This window comes from Pan paniscus, chromosome 2 (assembly GCF_029289425.2).
Source record: "Pan paniscus chromosome 2, NHGRI_mPanPan1-v2.0_pri, whole genome shotgun sequence".
NCBI lineage: Eukaryota > Metazoa > Chordata > Mammalia > Primates > Hominidae > Pan > Pan paniscus.
In genome coordinates, this window is record NC_085926.1 from 148,669,632 (window position 1) to 148,689,670 (window position 20,039).

Below are 20,039 nucleotides of genomic sequence, written 5' to 3' on the forward strand. Positions count from 1 at the left end.
TTCTGTACTTCATTTGACAGTATATGCTTCATAGCAGTTCCCAGACATTCTGCCCAGGGATGCTAAAAGGTAATGCAATAGCTTCCCCTTGTCTAGGATGAAAACACATGCTGGACAGAGGCAGGGATGGGACAAACTGAAATGTCCACAAGGGCTACCGAAGTAAAGTCAGGAATGAAGACGGCTGATGTGTCAGTAGGATGTGATAGGGCAAGCCTGGCCCCATTGAAAGGAGAAAACCATCACCCAGCTTCTGTGGATTTGCCAATGGGAACTCCACATCCAAGACTGCCAGATATTCCAGCATTTACAGAGTTGCCAGAGAACTCAATATTTTATTTTCCCCCAAAGCTGGAAATCCAGATTTTTTATGTGACAATTCTTGACAATTGAATATTTGTAATGAATTTAAACTTTCTAAACTGTTTTCTAGGGTGAAAAATCAACTTGTACAATGTAGACATTTAGGTCATTGGTTTATGTTGGAAAAAATAAGGGCTTTAGACACACCTGGGAATAAAGTCCTGTAAAATCACTTGTTGGCTATGTAACATGGGGTAGTGTATTAGTCTGTTCTCACACTGCTAATAAAGACATATTCGAGACTGGGTAATTTATAAAGGAAAGAGGTTTAGTTGACTCACATTTCCACAGGACTGGCGGGGAGGGCCTCAGAAAACTTATAATCATGGCGGAAGGGGAGGCAAACACGTTCTTCTTCACATGGCAGCAGCAAGGAGAAATGCAGAGTGAAGTGGGGGGAAAGACCCTTATAAAACCGTAAGATCTCATGAGAACTCACTCACTGTCATGACAACAGCATGGAGGTAGCTGCCCCCATGAGTCAATTACCTCCCACCGGATCCCTCCCATGACATGTGGGGATTATGGGAACTACAATTCAAGATGAGATTTGGGTGGAGACACAGCCAAACCATATCAGGTAGGTATTTAAGATATCTGAACCTTATTTTTCTTATAAGTGAAAAATTAGGATATTTAAACCCATTTGGTGGGGCTACTATGAACATTGAATGAGGGAAAGTGTTTGACAAGGCATGCAAATACACCTGGAGCTTAGTTGAGTAAATGCAGTATTTGTGTTTGTTCTTTCCAGATACCTTTTTGGACCAATGGTTATAAACCGGGTGCCCACAGGTCAAATCCAGCCCACAATTCCTTTTTATTGGCAGCTTCCAATTGTTTGAGGAGTGGAGTATTGGCCTCCTCCCTTAAAATAAGGCATGAGCTCTTCAGTTGGTTACAGATCCCACCAATCTGCTATTTTCAGTTTTGCTGCATGCCTGATCCTTTACCAATCTGAGTTTATGACCCCAGCACATAGGCCCCTGGCCTTGAACTCCATATAGTATATTTCCAATCTCTGTTCAGTGATAAGAAGGTTGATAATCCTGACTGTGGAGGGTCATCAGAGACATTACATACACAAAGGCTGGCTGGCACAATCAGGATAATAGTAAGTTCAATGGGAGTGTCATGTCTCAGGCTTCTGTGGCTGGTGCTTTCCATGATGCTTAAATAACCTAGGGATTTATATGGCCTCAGTCTTCCATGGCATCAACACATAAATTCTCATTTTCCCAGCATACCCTGTACTAAAAGCATAATATGGAAATCCAGCAAACCATGTTTCCTCTATCAAATAATAATAATAATTCTTTTCTTCTCTCTCTCTCTCTTTTTTTTTTTTGACATGGAGTCTCACTCTGTTGCCCAGGCTGGAGTGCAGTGGTGCAATCTCGGCTCACTGCAATCTCCACCTCCTGGGTTCAAGCGATTCTTCTGCCTCAGCCTCCCAAGTAGCTGGGACTGCAGGTGCGCACCACCACACCTGGCTAATTTTTGTGTTTTTAGTAGAAATGGGGTTTTGCCATGTTTTCCAGGCTGGTCTCGAACTCCTGACCTCAGGAGGTCCACCTGCCTTGGCCTCCCAAAGTGCTGGGATTACAGGCGTGAGCTACCATGCCCGGCCTCTTTTCTTTTCTTTTTTTTTTTTGAGACAGGGTCTCATTATGTTCCCCAGGCTGGTTACGAACTCCTGGGCTTGAGCAATCCTCCTGCTTCAGCCTCCCAAACTGTTGGAATTGCAGACATGAGCCACCACACTTGGCCTATCATATAATAATTAAAAAGTTATATCTCAGGGCTCAGAAATAACATGACTTCCCCAGCAAATGGCTGTGGAAAGACTTCCCACTGTGGCCTGATGGTAGGTGGTATGGAAATGAATGCAGCAGCAGTGAAAACATGCGCAAATCCTAGATCCCGAGACTCAAAGAAATATAATGGGTGCCTGGTGGATCTTAACATTTTCAAGCCTGGAAAATTGTCATTTGGGGAATTGTAAGCAGTTTATGCTTTCTAGGATAGAACATTCAACTTGTCTTTGGGGCTATATCAATTAGAGTCATTTGGTACAAGCAACAGAAACAGATTTTGGCTGATGTTAGCAAAAGGGATTTTATTGGGTGGATATCAGATATCTCAAAGAACAGTAATAAAAGTGAATGAACTGCAAACTATGACAGAACTAGGAATCAGGTGGCAAGAGCTACCAGACAGCCTCTCTGAGGCTGCTTTTAGAGTAAATGATCATTCATTTTCAGCCTCAAAGTCACTTAGCTCAAGGTTCAGACTGGAGGAAAGATCGTCTGATTTTTCAGCGTGGGTCTCTTGTTCATACATGGGAGGAAGTGCACTTTGCTCAACAGTTTCACTATGACTACCTACCATGGGGTTGGTTAGTCAAAACTGAATTCTGATGCTGGTTCCAGAAGATGGAGACACAGAACCAAGAAAGCATCTGCCCCGGGGCAGACCTTCTGTGCTTCAGGAGGGACTACTTCCCTAGACCTATTGGTTAAGCAACTCTAAGGCAAATATCTACTGTTTGAGGGGACAGGATTGACTTATACCTGTGTCAAATTCCCAGAGAAGAGCATCCAATTGCTAAGATTGGGTCAGGCATCCCTTCCTGGCCCAGGATGACTGCTTTAAGTAGCTTGTTACCTAAAGAGGTAAACTTTGTGATTTAACAAAACTATTAGCGAGGTATTGTAAATGGTAATAAACTGAGGATTTTCAGTACTGATAGGGACCCTAATTCACTTTTCTAGAGGGGAAGGAAAAGGAATTCTGATTGTTGAGACTGAGAAAGAGAGCGGGGCATGCGTGGTTTAGCTTCCTCTCCTCTTTGGAAGCCAGTTGATAGGCAGGAAGTTGAAGTTAATCTTACAAAGGTATCTTTTTTTTTTTTTTTTTTGAGACAGAGTCTCACTCTGTTACCCAGGCTGGAGTGCAATAGCGTGGTCTCGGCTCACTGCAACCTCTGCCTCCCAGGTTCAAGCGATTCTCCCGCCTCAGTCTCCCAAGTTGCTGGGACTACAGGCGCATGCCACCACACCCGGCTAATTATTGTGTTTTTAGTAGAGATGGGGTTCCACTATGTTGGGCAGGCTGGTCTTGAACTCCTGACCTCATGATCTGCCTGCCTTAGCCTCCAAAAGTTCTGGGATTACAGGCCTGAGCCACTGTGCCCAGCCCAAATGTTCTTAAAGTGTTCTTAAAAGTACTGAGACTACTGGGGGGTCCCCAAGACCCTTTCATCTCTTTTTAGCAAGGTCAAAATAATTTTTATAATAATGCTAACATGTTAAATTTGCCTTTTTCATTGTGTTTACGTTTGCATTGATGGTACAAAAACAAAGATAGGTAAAACTGCTTGTGCCTTGGTGTGAACCAAGGCAGAGACAACAAAAGGGGCTAGTCATTGTTTTCTTTACTGCCATATACTCAGGAAAAGAGCAAAAAACCAGAGTTTTATTGAGGAATATCCTTGATGAACACTGTTAATTTTATTTCACTGCTGAATGCCTTTCTTCTGCATTATGAAAGATAGTGATTGTTCAGAGGGAAAACGCACTAGTGCCGTTGCTTAACTTGTGAACTGAACTAGATTTTCTCTCCAGAATACCATTTTACTTGAAAGAATGATTGACCAACAAACCATGATTATTCAAACTTGGGCATTTGGCTGACATTTTCTTTAACAAAGTGACTGTCACTTCAAGGTAAACAACTGACAGTATGTGTTACTAATGATAAAATTTGTGCTTACAAGCACAAATTAGAATTTTATAAAAATTGTATCCACCACCATAGGCTTGACAGCTTTCCAATCCTTAAAGATGTTCCTGATGATATTCGTGGTGATATTAATGAATGCAGTTTTTGAATACTGTATAATGAAATATGGTAACATTGGAAGATCTGCTTGAGTCAGTGAACCAAAGCTTTCCAGATATTCAATGCATGATGTTACAAAGAGCTATTCAGTTTGCAAGATAGATTAGAGGATTTAAATGTAACCATTGACATGGTTTCATATCAATATTGCAATTAACCTTTAAGAAACTATCACTTGTTGAGTTTTGGTGTGGTATTAAACCATAATATCCATAATTACGTGAAAGTTTTAAAACATTCCTCCCTTTTCCAACAATGTATTTGTGTGAGGCTGGATTTGCTTCATGTACTTCAATCAAAACAGTATTTTGCAAAACAAAGTGAATGTGGAAGCAGCTATGAAAAATCTGTTTTGATTAAGCCAGACATTAAAGTTGTAAAAATGTAAGACAACTGTGCTCTTACTTTTTTTAATTTTGGAAAAGATATTTATTTTTATAAAAATATGTTAATATTTAATGGATTTCTTATTTTAAAATGAATTAACAAATAAATACTTAAGATTTTTCCATTTTAACTTCTAGTGTGGTAAATAGCCATAGATAAAACCCAGATAAACAGAAGCTTTTTTGGGATCATCAATAATGTTTAAGAGTTTAGGTCCTGAGATCAAAAAGTTTGATAACTACTGTTCTAGCGGAACTGCATTTATTGGAAAGAAAACATTCAAGGTAGGGGAAAGATTTTCCTCCTTAACAAATAAGAAGCCTATCTTGGGAGTGGTTTTGGAAGACACTGTTCGTTGGACATCCAGGCAACATTGAGAGTCATTCACATTCCACTGTAGAGGTTGAAAAGCCAAATATTTACTTTCCCAACATTGTTGTACCCAGGGGCAGCCACCTGACCTAGTTTTGGACCATGAGATTGTAAAAGATGCTGTTCATGTCCTTTTAGCTCTTCTTTACTGGGATGGTATGCTTATCCCTCAGCTGCTATGAATTGCCCTCAGCAGAGGGAGTCTCCTTGCTTGGAAATGACTAGGAGGCTATGCAACACACCTACACAGCCTGCAGCCAAGGACTGATTGGCATGGGGATTTGCCAGAACCCATTGCCTCAGTATAGGATAGCTCTGCTGTGGGATCAGGCTGAGCTAAGAGTTTGGCTGAACCCACATCTTTGCCTGGCTTCTGTCCTCTGCCCTGCACTTCTCTCTTTACTCCCTTAAAAGTTGTACAGAAAGCATCCCTCAATAAGTCACTTGCACAAGAATTCCCATTTGAGCCTCTAGAGAACTCCATTTAAGAGAAACATAAGCAGAAATCAGTGGAAGTGCCTTTCTGGGAGAGCATTTGCTTTCTTCATTAAAAAAAGAGAAGGGAGAACATGTGCAGTGGTACAGCCCCTTCCCCTTTTCCTTGCCTTACGCGACTGTGATGTCTGGAGCCAGCACTCCTATCTTGTGACTAAGAGGCAACAGACATAAGGAAAAGGCCAAAAGAGTTCCAGAGCCAATGCTAGCAGCTCCTACCTCCAGACTTTTAAATTTTATTTATTTATTTATTTATTTGAGACAGGGTCTCACTCTGTTGCCCAGATGGGAGTGCAGTGGCATAATCACGGCTTGCTGCCACCTTGATCTTCTGGATTCAAGCGATCCTCCTTCCTCAGCCTTTCGAGTAGCTGGGACTATAGGTGCATACCACCACGCCCAGCTGATTTTTGTATTTTTTGTTAGAGATGGGGTTTCGCCATGTTGGCCTGACTGGACTCGAACTCCTGACTGGACTCGAACTCCTGACCTCAGGTGATCCACCCACCTTGGCCTTTCAAAGTGCTGGGATTATAGGTGTGAGCCACCATGTCCGGCCAGACTCTTTTTTTTTATATGTGAGAAAAATAAGTTCTTTTTTTTCAAGTCACTTCAAGTCAGTGTTTCCGTTATTTGTAACTGAACACATTACTGTCTGATACAGATGTTGTGAGAAAGTAATGAGATAATAAAGGGCCTACCATATAACAGTCACTCAAGAAATAGTAATTTCTTTCCCTCATCTCTTCCCAAATTACTTTTCCTGGCTGGAGTTTATGGAGGGCCACATGAAATTACACAATACCTGTGTTTCTTATACATCTGAGTTAGCTCCTTCTGAGCTGCTTATATTCTTGAACCAATGCCTTGATTAAGAGAGGGATAACTAAATGATAGGAAGAAGTGGTGGCTTTTTTCTCTCCCTCCTTGTATTTCAACAGTGGATGGACTTGTGTGTTGGGAGCATTGGCATGGCTCATTGCTTTAATATCACCTAAAGACTCAAGAATCTTTACATTATATAAAAATGTGCCATTGTTTTAGTCTCATGTTAGCCAACCCCTCAGGTTCATAATAACAGTGCCAATATCTGCACCAAAGTAGAAGGGTATGGTTGAGTGGCTTGGGTGTCAGGAACAGTAGGGCCTTTGTTTGGACTGTGACCCCATGTATGTATTACAGCATCTCTTTGTTTTTTGGGCCACCATTCTTGCTCTGTTTCATGTGCATCTTATTATTTATAGAAATAAAGCTTGTCTTTGGGGTAGTGAGACTGCTGGTAACAGGAGCATATTGTTTGAAACATACTGAATGCATCAGGTTTCCATGCTGTTTAATAATGCAATTCAACCAGATTTAGCAAATGTTTATTGAGTGCCCACTGTGTGCTAGGCACTGGGGCCTGGGGTGATGAATCGGTCATGTCTTTGCTTTCTGGAACCAAGATCTGTGTGGTGGCTGACAGATATACAGATAACTTTGATTCAGGGTTGGTGCTACCAACGATGACGATGCTAACAAAGTTCTATGGGACTTTTGAGGAAAGGAGAAAAGGATTAATTTCACCTTGGGGAGTCAAATAAAGGCATCAAAATGGCAGTGAGAAAAGCATTCTCTTGTACTTGTTATTTACTTTCACCTAATTATGGCTTATAATTGCTAAAGTATAAAATCCTTTCATATAGAACTCCAATGAATCCTAGCAACACCACCATGGGGTGGGCATACTATGTCAATTTATACATATAGGGCTAAACTGAGACTCAGCAAAGTTTTAAGTACTCATATGGCTTTAAGTGATGAAGAACTCAGGTATTCTAACTCCAGATTTAGTTCTTTCTCTGTAGATAGATATATGATTTTTACAGTCTACAGCAGTGGTTCTAAAACTAGGCTGCACATTAGAATCTCTTGGAAGGTTTTAAAAATCCCCATATGCACACTGCACTGAGGCCAATTAAATCAGACTCTCTTGGGAGTGGGACCTGGGTATCAGAGTGTGTTTGGACTGTGTGTGTATGTGTGTGTGTTTAATTATTTATTTAAAAAGTTAAGATTTTATATTTAAAAAATATATAGAACATAAAATTTACCATCTTAGCAATTTTTAAGTAGCATTAATCACATTGACATTGTGATGCTACCATCGTCATCCTTCTCCAGAATGCTTTTCATCTTACAGAACTGAAACTCTGTACCCATTAAACAATAACTCCCCATTTTCCCCTATCCCAAGCTTTGGTAACCACTATTCTACTTTATGTCTCCATAACTATTCTGACTACTCTAAGTACCTCATATAAGTGGAATCACACAGTATTTGTGTTGTTTTCACTATTTCACTTAGCATAATGACCTCAAAGTTCATTCCCATTGTAGCATGTGCTAGAATTTGTTTTCTTTTTAAGGCTGATCAATATTCCATTGTATGTATATACCACATTGTTTATCCCTTCATCCATTGATGGCTACTTGGGATGCTCTCACCTTTTGGTTACTGTGAATAGTGCTGTAGGAGCACGGGTGTACAAATATCTCTTTGAGACTGTGCTTTCAATTCTTTTGGGTATGTATCCAGAATTGGAATTGCTAGATTATTTGATAATTCTATCTTTATTTATTTATTTTTTTGAGGAACCACCATATTGTTTTCCATAGTAGTTACATCGTTTTATATTCTCACCAACAGCACATCAATGTTTTGTTTTTTGTTTTTTTGAGACGGAGTTTCGCTCTTTTTGCCCAGGCTGGAGGCAATGGTGCAATCTCGGCTCACTGCAACCTCTGCCTCCCAGGTTTAAGCAATTCTCCTGCCTCAGCCTCCCGAGTAGCTGGGATTACAGGTGCATGCCACCACGCCCAGCTAAGTTTTATATTTTTAGTAGAGACGGAGTTATGCCATGTTGACCAGTCTGGTGTCGAACTCCTGACTGCAGGTGATTCACTTGCCTCGGCCTCCCAAAATGTTAGGATTACAGGAGTGAGCCACAGCTCCCAGGCCAGTGGTTTTTTTTTTGTTTTTTTTTTTTTAGCTCCCCAGTGACTCTAGTGGGCAGCCAAGGTTGAACACAGACCTCCTGAAGAGACTGCAGTAGACTGAGCTCCTGAAGAACAGACTGTTTATTCACCTTTTTATCCACAGCACTGCACCATACCTGGCAAACTGCACAATGGCACTTGTGTTGAGTGGAACTCCTCCATGTTGTCTTCATTTTATTTCTACGTAACTTTTGCAAATCTGTAGCTAAGCCAGCTTTCCCTATAAGGCAAATGCATTGTCAGACCACTGAAGTTTTCCTCACTTATAAACATATAGTTCTGCCCTAGTCATATTTATTCTTTGGTGCTACAGGCACCAAGCATACCAATGAAACATATGAAAGAGTTGCTTCTTCTAAACTAAATGGAGAAGGAGAAATAAAGCGAGAGAAAGGTGGACTGCCCAGTTTTCTTCAGGTGTGTAGCATATGGACCTCCTATTTTTGGTGACTGACAAAGATCTAGATATGACTTTTTTTTTTTTTTAATGTGTCAACTGTTTAACAGGGGTCTGTGTGCCTAAAAGCTCTGCTGTGAAGCCATTACTGCCAGGGTTCTTTCTGTCCTCACAAAATTGTGACCTGTGATCCAGGCCCCAGCACATACTAAACCTAAACCCAGAATTCAGACTGGCCAGAAGCCACACACCGATGGCAGCTGTATTATTCAGGGTTATCTAGAGGGACAGAACTAACAGAATAGATGTATATATAAAGGGGAGTTTATTAAAGAGTATTGATTCACATGATCACAAGACGAAGTCCCACTGTAGGCCATCTACAAGCTGAGGAGCAAGGTAGCCAGTCCAAGTCCCAAAACCTCAAAAATAGAGAAGCCAACAGTGCAGCCTTCAGTCTGTGGTCGAAGGTCCAAGAGTCCAAAAGCTGAAGAACTTGGAGTCTGATATTCGAGGGCACGAAGCATCCAGCACAGGAGAAAGATGTAGGCCCATTTAGTGGAACTTCCACGTTCCTCTGCCTGCTTTATCCTAGCCACACTGACAGCCAATTAGATGGTGCCCACCCAGTTGAGGCTGGGTTTGCCTCTCCTAATCCACTGACTCAAATGTTAATCTTTGACAACACCCTCACAGACACATCCAGGAACAATACTTTGCATCCTTCAATCTAATCAAGTTGACACTCAATATTAACCATCACAGCGGCTAAAGAAACCAGACCCATCAGAAGGACTGGCTGTCCCCAAACCAGCAAACAGCATGCTTTCAAAGGGGAGAAAGCATTGCCAAAAAAAAAAAAAAAAAAAAAAAAGCCTTACGAGAAACACCGTTACAAAGACAGGAGTAAAATCAAACTGTCACATATGCTTAAAGCAGTAAGTAAAAATACAGCATTAAAAAAAAACAAGCTTAGAATTTAGAGTAAAAACTTCAAGATGCTTTCATGTCATGGGCCATGGGGGTCTCCCCGCTCGGTCTTTGGGGACCCATGTGGCGGAGAGGTGAGCATCCACTGTGCCTGCCCACCATGCTGCCTGGGCTCAAATGTAACAGTACATGGTACCCGTACAGGGTGCCCGAGGGCTCACTCCCCGCAGGGACTCATGGCAAGTGGCCACTCAATGGCCTGCTCCCTTCATGAGCTTTGGCCAGTAACACCCATGGGTGGTTGGAGGCAAGGACACCCCTCTCTTCTGGGGCCCTCGAACACGGCGGCAGGGTGTGGCTTGCCCGCAGGAAGCTGGAGGGATACGCCTGGAAGGCACTGGCCAAGGCTTTTGGTCTCTCCTATCATGTCCCGGCCTCCACGACGCCCCCAGTTCAAACTGGAAGGAGCTCTCCTAGAATCCAGCCTCCCTGTCCCACACCCGGAACGCGGGGCCAGGCCGCATCTGTCCTCCAAGAGCCAGGCCCAGGGCTAGGTGTGGCGCGTGGGCGGCTCCTCCGCGCAGGCCTGGTCAGAGTAGGGGGCAGCGGTGACTGCCCCTCTTGCAGCCTGTAGGCCAGGTGGCTGCGGCTGCGCTTGACCTCCGTCACGCAGAGCTCCAGGAGGACCTTAGCGGGCTGTTTCTCCACCTTTTCCCTGGGCACACCGCAGCTCAGCAGCGGCCCTTGAGGTCCCTGCGCATCGAGTTGGGCCCCAGCGTGAGCTTGGCGCTGCCCCGCTGGCCCTGGCGCCCTAGCAGGCCGCCGTCGGGGAGGCCTGGATCTCCACAACGGCCTCCATCACCGTCACGCCCTTCACCAGCAGGCTGGCCAGCAGGAGACGCAGCTCCGAGGGCGCCGCCATCGGCGTCGGCAAGCGCCTGTGCAGGCTCTGGGTGAAGAGCATGTCCTCGGGCGGCACTGGCTCAGGAGCAGAGGACGAGGAGAAAGAGGGCGCTGGAGGGGCCGAGGGTGGCTGGCAGGAGCTCCAGTCGATGCCCACCTCCATGGTGGTCCAGGGCCGGAAGGGCAGCTCGGTGGCCTTGAAGTGAAAGGAAGACAGTGCTGGCGCAGGCCGTCAGCAGCCCGGCCAGCATTGTCAGGCATCCGTTGCCCAGGAGGGCCTTGCAGTGGTTGTTGAAGACGGCGTCGTGGCTCAGGTTGCCCAGCAGCACCAGCTCTCCAGAGTTCAGAGACAGGGCAGGGTCCCCCTGGTGGAACACCCGCAGGATTCAGGAGAACATGAGCTCTATGGGGTTCTGCTTGAAGCACCGAGAGGTGGCCAGGAGCTGGGTGTACGTGTAGTACGAGCAGAACCGATCCCCCGACCCTTGTGGGTGGTCGCTGGTGCTTTCTTAGCCATGAGCGTGGTCACTCCTAGGCAGGGAACAGCAGAGAGCCCGGAGGGACGCGAGAGCAATGGCCGGGCCCTTCAGCACCTGGAGGAACCACCTTTGGAAGGCAGGAATCGTCCTTGCCCCATACAGCTGTAGAGGATTTGGGCCATCTGCTCTGTGACTGCTTTACAGACAAAGCAACTGAGGTGCAGGAGAACAATCGCTTGATGAACATCTCCAAGCCCACGAACAGCAGAGCTGGGATTTGGACACAGGCCTGTCTGACTAATTTTCCACAGCTACGAGATGGGTTTTGTATGTAAATCCTGAGTGCCATTGTTGGCACATAAATTAATTCCCAGAGGTATCTAATATGAAGCCAACCTAGATAGTGAGATATTTTAGACTTGGATGGGTCAGGGAGTGGAAGCAAGGTTCTTACCACAATGGGGGTGGTGGGTGGCCCTCAGCTTGAAGCTGCACCCAGCTCTTACTCTCTCCAAGGCCTAGATGTGGCTTCTCAATTAAATTTATTCACCAGCCTCTCCCCAACCTGGTTCTTGCAAACCAGAGAGGAGTTTTTATTACTTGAACAAATTTTGTTTTCCTTTTTGGAATAGACTATGATCCCCCTCAAGCTAAGAGGAAGTTTGGGGACTTGATCCATAATCATCTTAATCTAACAGACCCTCCCCATCCCACCACTACTCTACACTCACCTTATTAAGAATGGGAGTCTCCGAGTTTGGGTAGGGAGGGTGACAGAGCAGAAGAGAGAAACACAGGATGGGGAGTGGAAGCTAAAAGTCATTACATTTGGTTGTCTTTGTTTTGTCTTTGGGTTGTTGTCAAGAAAGATTTATGTAATCATCTTGATTTATAAGACTTTTAGTATCACCGAGCAGTCCTTTTGATTACTTCCATCTTCTACTGGCCTTTTCTGGGCCTCTTATATTTTCATCAAGCTATTGGCATTTTGTCCAAATCAATAGCAGTCAAAGATCTCTTCCTTCCATATGCAGGCACAGTGTATTTTACCTGGGATTGGAGATGAAGAATTATAGTCATTTAGAATCAAGAGAGAATTTGAGAGATAGCCTCTAGCCCAATCTTATTTTCATCTTGGCCTACAGATGTTGTAATGTAGCTGGTTAATGGCAGAGTTGAGACAAAGACCTAGGTCATCTCTCACTGAGTCCATTATTTTTTGCCATATTCTATACTGCATCACGCATTCTTTCATTCAATAGTTATTATTATATTTTAGACACATTGCTATGCACTGGGGGAAGAGCAACACAGACATGTTTCCTGTTCTTTTGATCCATAATGAAGGAGACACATAATTAAACATTCAGTGCAGTACAAAGTGAGGCACCTGATCCCATTAGTGGGAAGATCAGGGAGGATGTCTTGGGGGAAATGATGGTTAAACTAAGAACTGAATAGAAAGTAAGAGTGAGGGGAAGGGCAAAGAGCGTCTCAGTAAGTGCAAAGAGCACATAGAAAGGCCCCAGACAGAAGAAAGTGGTGCATTTAAAGTATTGAAAAGAAATTCAGAGTTGTGGGGGTAAGCAGGGCTAGTTCAAGGAGGTCCTTGTAAGCCTTACTGAAGAGTGCCTGCTTTATTCTAAGGGCAGTGGGGAGCTGCTGAAAAGTTTAAGCAAGGTTTTAACATGGACCAGAATTGCGTTTGAGAAGGTTCACTCTGACTGCCACATGGAGAATGGGTTGGAGGTGGGCAAGACCCAGGAAGAGAGACAAATTAGGAGGCCCTTGTGCTAACCCAGAGGAGATTGGATGGTGGCTTTGACCAAGTTTGTTGCGGAGGGGATGGAGATAAATGATCATATTTCAGAGGCATGGTATGCCTGTGATGGATTGACCATGGGAAGTGGTAAGCCACATGGGTGCCATACCCTGGGAAGGGCCCAAAGGCAGAGGATAAGGTCTGAGAGTGAGGAAGGAGATGATCATGGACATGTTAATGCTGAAGTGCCTTTGGGACTCACACACACATCTGAAGTTGACATGCCAAGTAGATGCTTGTTGTGGGCTGAATTATGTCCTCTCAAATTCATATGTTGAAGCCTAACTCTCATCCCTCAGAATGTGACTGTATTTAGAGATAGGGCCTTTAAAGAGGTGTTTAAGATAAAATGAGGCTGTTAGAGTGAGCCCTAATCTAATCTGACTGGTATCCTTATGAGTAGAGGAAATTTGGACACACAGAGAGACATCAGAGATGTGTGCACACAAAACAAAGACCATTGAGCACATATCCAGAAGGCAGCTATCTGCAAGCCAAGCAGAGAGGCCTCAGAAGAAACCAAACCTGTCAACACCTTGATCTTGGATTTCTAGCCTCTGAAATGTGAGAAAATAAATTTCTGTTAGTAAACCACCCAGACTCTGGTATTGTGTTATGATAGCCCTAGCAAACTAATATAATGCCTCAGACAAATTAATAGCTTGCCTATTAATTTAACTAATTCTAACTAATTCTCCTTAAGTGGAGATACTCATAGACAGTGGGATATAGGGGTCTGCAGGAGGGCCTGAAGTTAGAACTTTGACATCCTTGGTGTATAGACATAATTGAGAGAGGATGGGATCATCCACAGTGCCTGGGTAGAAAAGAAAGGAGAGCCTAGGACTGAATTCTGAGAAGGGCCATCATTTCAGGGCCAGTCAGAGAGGTAGGGGGAAATCCAGATCCCCCAGGCCATGGGAACCCAGGGAAGGGAGTAATCAAGGGTGTCAGAGGCTGAGAGGCCAGGGAGAGCAAGGCCAGTGCTATGAACTGATTGTTTATGCCACCCCCTAACCCCCGCTACATTTATATGTCGAAGCCCTAACCCCCAATGTGATAGTATTTGGAGGTGGGGCTTTTGGGAGATAATTCGGTTTAGATGAGGTCATGAGGGCAGAGTCCCCATGATGGGATTAGTGTCCTTATAAGAAGAGAAAGAGAGGCCAGAGTTCTCTCTCTGCCATGTTGAGGACACAGGGAGAAGGCAGCTGTCTGCAAGCCAGGAAGAGAGACCTCACCAGACACTGAATAGGCCAACACCTTGACCTTGGACTTTCCAGCCTCCAGAATTGTGAAAAATTAATGTCTGTTATTTAAGTCTATGGTATTTTGTTACAGTAGCCCAAGCAGACTAAGACAAAAGTCACCTTGGAGAGCACTTTCAGGGGAGTAGTAGTTTGGAAGTCAGACTGCTGGGGTTGAAGGACAGGAGGTGAAGAATTGGCAATGGTGGGATAGACATGGCTTCCACGAAGTTTAGCTAGGTAGAAAGATTGATATACAGAGCAGAACCCAGAGAGGGGCTGAGGAAGAATTTTATTTTATTTTTTTTAACATGAGACCCTTGGGCAAGCCTATAGTCTGATGGGCAAGGGGCAGATTCACTGTTTCACTGGGAGGGGATAATCAGTGGATCCCCATTGCTGAGAAGGTCAGAGTTGAGGGCCCCACAGCACTGATCAAGAGAGATAGACCTCGTCCAGAAGGAGGGCATGTGGAAGACCAGGTACAGATGCAGGGAGGCTGGTTAATGTGACAACAGGGGCTGGTGGAGCTGCCTTGTGGCTGCTCCCTTTCTCTCTCAGAATAAGGAGAGGTCTGCAGAGAGTAGGAGGGTGCTGGTCAGCAGGGACATCTTGCTACAGATTTGAGGAATATGCTGTCAGTCTTCTTGAGTAATGCAAGCTATGGAGGGAATGCACATCCAACTATCAGCCAGACCCTTGCAATTGCTTAACAAACACAATAGAAAAGAATCTGATGAATAAAATTATTCTTATTTTTACAGATGGGAAATTTGGGAACCCAGAGGTCAAGATTCTACTGAAAGTTAAATAATTTGTAAGTACCTCAGGCTGGATTTAAGCCCAGGATCCTTAAAGCCTTAGCCCTTTGCCCTCAACACAGTGCCCTCCTTGGCCTGGAATGGATCTAACTAGTGGATGCCTCTGGCAGGTGAATAATTTGTCTATCCTTCAAACCTATGTGTGTTTGAAATTTATTCTGGGTTTATTTGGAGGAAGCATTGAGTTCTGTGTGCAGGAGGGGCAGAGTAGAAGGACCCTATAGTCCCAGACCTTCATAGCCATCTCAGTATAGTTAAAGGCCTTGGGTTAATTGAACTCACACTTCTTGAGAAGGCACTTCACAGGACCACCTCTGGAGTTTGCTGCCTGGCTGGGGGATGGGGAGTGGGTGTTTCCACACCCTGTCAACCTGGTGGCTTATCAATTACAGATGCTTCCTTATTTACAGATAGTCTAAGTTTGAAAGGTAGTTCCTAAGAACATTTGTGTATAAGTCCAACTAGGCATTTGTTAGACAAGCCACTGCCACACCATCTGTGGGATGGTTGTCCTCTCATGTGTAGCTTTGTTTCTGTCTAGGAAAGATTTAGAGGTGAGTAACATTTGTATTCCTTTCAGTCATGTTCATTGACCTCCCTAGGAGGAGTATGAAAAATTATTTTTTTCCCTACCTTATGTTTCCACCAACATTTTAGTGCTTTTGTGGCAGTTTAGCATTATGGATCAGCGTCCTGGGCAGTTGTCCAGTTGAACCATCCCCAAGTCAGCTTTGGCCTTACTGTGCCTCAGTTTCCCATAGGATGTCAGATAGTAGAGCTGACTTGTTTTGTGTATGCAGGTGATTCATTGCTGAAATCCTGTAATGCCTCATGCTGTAAGGATGCATCAAAGCTGTCATAACCATGTTTCTATGAATTACTCATGCTTTGTCACACTACAGGACTATTCGTATGGAAAATGTTGAGGTGCTATCTTGATTATGTCTGAGAAAGTTTTCTTTTCTCCTCATGGATATTTCCACTACAATGAAATACCCACTTTTTGTGCCTAGCTGTTTTTAGGTCAGTTATGGGAAATGGCAATGGCAAATGCTCTAGGCCTGAAATAAATTAGGCAACAAATAATCAAAATCACAGAAAGGGAAAGCTAGGATAGTTTATTAATACATTCTTAGTGTCTCCCAGGGATCTCTGTTGGTAGAGGGGGACTGAATATCATAGGATGACCAACCATCCTGTTTTGCCTTGACTGAAGGGTTTCCTGGGATGCCAGACTGTCAGTGCCAAAACCCAGAACATCCTGGGCAAATCAGGAAGTTACTCATCCTACTTTTAAATAAACTTTTAATTGTAGAATAGTTTTTGATTTACAGAAAAAGTGCAAAGATACAATAGAGAGTTTCCATGTACTCCATACCTAGCTTCTCCTATTATTAGTATCTTACATTAGTATGGTACGTTTGTCACAATTAATAAACCAATATTAACACATTATTATTAACTTATGTCCATACTTTATTCAGGTTTTCTTAGTTTTTATGCAATGCCCTTTTTCTGTTCCAGGATTCCATCAAGGATACCACATTATAATTAGTTGTAATGTTTCCTTAGGCTCCTCTTGGCCATGACAGTGTCTTAGACCTTCCTTGTTTTTGATGACCCTGACAGTTTTGAGTAGAACTGGTCAGGTATTTTGCAGAATGTCCCTCAATTGGAATTTGTCTGATGTTTTTCTCATGATTAGACTGGGGTTATTGGTTTTGGAGAGGAAGACCACAGAGTAAGGTATCACCATGCTTATCATTGCTAATGTTAGCCTTGATCACATGGCTGATTAATGTTTGTTAGGTTTCTCCACTGTAACGTTACTTTTTTTTTTTTTTTTTTTTTGAGACAGGGTATCAGTCTGTCACTCAGGCTAGAGTCCAGTGGCACGATCTTGACTCACTGCAGCCTTGACTTCCCGGGCTCCAGCAATCCTCCTCTCTCAGCCTCCCGAGTAGCCGGGACCACAGGCATACGCCACCATGCCTGGCTAATTTTTTATTTTTGGTAGAGACAAGGTTTCTCTGTGTTGCCCGGGCTGGACTTAAACTCCTGAGCTCAAGCTATCCACCCACCTCGGCCTCCCAAAGTGTTGGGATTACAGTCGTGAGCCACTGTGCCCCGCCTAATATTACTCTCCCCTTCACTGCCCCCTGCCTTTTTTACACTCTACACTTTGAAAGGAAGTCACTGTGTTACAGCCCACACTTAAGGAGTGGGAAGCTGTGCTCTACTTCTCTAACGAGAAGTATCTACGTAATAAATTATTTGGAATTTATTCTGCATGGGAGATTTGTCTATTCTTCCAAATTTATTTATTTATTCAATCATTTATTTATATCAGTATAGGCTCATGAATATTGATTGTCCAATAAAGTTGACCAATACAACTTTTATTTATTACGTTGCAATTCCCTAATGGCAAATGATGTGGAACATCTTTTCATAAGCAGTAGTCTCCCTCTTATCCACAGTTTCTCTTTCTGCAGCCTCAGTTACCCATAGTTGACCAAAGTCTGAAAATATTAAGTGAAAAATTCCAGAAATAAACAATTCATAAGTTTTAAATTGTGTGTTGTCCTGAGTAGTGTGACAAAATCTCATTCTGTCCTGCTCTGTCCCACCTGAGATGTGAATCATCCTTTCGTCCAGTGTCTTCACATCGTATATACCACCCGCCCATTAGTCACTTTGGAGCTATGTTGATTATTAGATAGAAAAAACATAGTATAATAGGGTTCCATACTATCCGTGGCTTCAGATATCCACTGGGGGTCTTGGAACATATATTCCGTAGTTGAGGTGGGACCACTGTATTTATTTGTCATCTGTATACTTTCTTTGGTGAGGTGTCTGTTCAGATCTTTTGCCCTTTTTAAAAGTAGGGGTCAGCCGGGCGCGGTGGCTCATACTTGTAATCCCAGCACTTTGGGAGGCCGAGGCAGGCAGATCACGAGGTCAAGAGATTGAGACCATCCTGGCCAACACAGTGAAACCCCATCTCTACTAAAAATACAAAAATTAGCTGGGCGTGGCAGCGCGCCTGTAGTCCCAGCTACTCAGGAGGCTGAGGCAGGAGAATTGCTTAAACCCGGGAGGGGGAGGTTGCAGTGAGCCAAGATCGTGCCATTGCATTCCAGCCTGGCAACAGAGAGAGATTCCATCTCAAAAAAAAAAAAAAAAAAGTGGGAATCACCCTACTTTTGAGAGCAATCTGGACCTGAGACCAGTTTGGGGGGATGTGGGAGAGGGACCTGGGAAACCTTGACAACCCTAGATTCCTTCAACTGTGGCTTCTGAGAGTTTCCCCTTGGAAGCTCAGTCCACCCAAGTCTGAGTCATTCTGACAAGGGCAGGGTGGGGTTTGCAGGCAAATTCTGGATAGACCAAGGTTGTGGCTCATTTAAGATCATTTGTCTCAGTTTCAACTTCTTTTCATACATTACTTAATGCTTCATGAAATAAACTAAAATATTTCACAAATGCATTTTTTCCCTATTGCCTTTGGCCATCATTTAGAACTAATTTTCATGGCATCAGTTTAAGGCACATGAATTTTATAAGACTGTGAATGTCTGGTTTCTAGGCTTTTCTACTTCATGAAGTCTTGAGCAAGGTGGGTTTGGATGAATGTGTAGACACGTGGAGACTTCCTTATCTTGGATGCAGTTCTTTACTCCTTTTTTTTTTTTTTAAATAATAATAAAAAAGAAAAACTTGAGCAGGACCAGAGGATCTTTACTCATTTTTAAAGATAGGCCTGGCTGGGTGCAGTGGTTCATATCTGTAATCCCAGCACTTTGGGAGGCTGAGTCAGGAGGATTGCTTGAGCCCAGGAGTTCAAGATCAGCCTGGGCAACATAGGGAGACCTCTGTCTGTACAAAAAAGATAAAAAATAAAAAAATTAGCTGTTTGTGGTGGAGGCGCACACCTGTAGTCTCAGCTACTCAGGAGGCAGAGGCAGGAGGATCATTTGAGCCTGGGAGATCGAGGCTGTTACTGATCCAGGAAAAATGTCATGTATTGCTGTCATATGACAAAGATTGCTGTGTTCTTTGGTGTTTAGGCATCTCTGTTAATTTCTCTGCAGTTTACCTTTCTGAAGATCTTCTTAAAGTCAGAGACCCATTTTCTACTGTGGTAATGTACAAACATTAGTTTTTCTAAGGAAATGCTGCTACCTGTCAGCAAATTAGAATTTTGACAAGCTTATCTGGTGCAGCTGCAGGCGGTGCCACCACTAGGGGTCAGGCGACGTCCTGATAAAGGAAGCGCAGTCACGGGGAGGCGTGAGGGGGCGGAGAAGTGCCTGGCCAACTCACATTTTGGGAGAGAAAATGTGCACCATTCCTGGATGGAGCTGAAATGCAGGCATTCTAAGCTTTGGCACTGAGAGTTTTTTGTTTGTTTTGTTTTGTCTTTTGTGATTTGAATGCTAATTCTCTGAAGAGAGCCAGAGATTTTATGTCTGTCATTTTGCCTACAATTTCTCTTGTCTGTAGATTTTCAAATGTCATTTAATTTCTCCCTTACCAGCCCTGTCTGTCCATTCCTAGTGGATTTAGGGTGTGGAAAATTTCTGTATTCTCTCCGTTTTCAATAACGTTTTTATTCAGATGAATTCTGGATAAAATGAAACAGAGTCAAAGAATGGGAGGTCTGGGGAAGAGAGAGGAGGACACCCCTGGTCCTGTGTGGTCTCAGGAGGAGGTGATGGCAGGGATGGGGAATGAGTCTTTCCTCCTACCCAGACCAAAGAGCTCCAGGCACCTTTGAGCCCAGGTATCAATTCCAATTGGGGACAATATCAGGGCTCTCACCTGAGATATTGCTCCTTTATATTCGTATGCCCCCAACGTGCATTGCTACTCCAT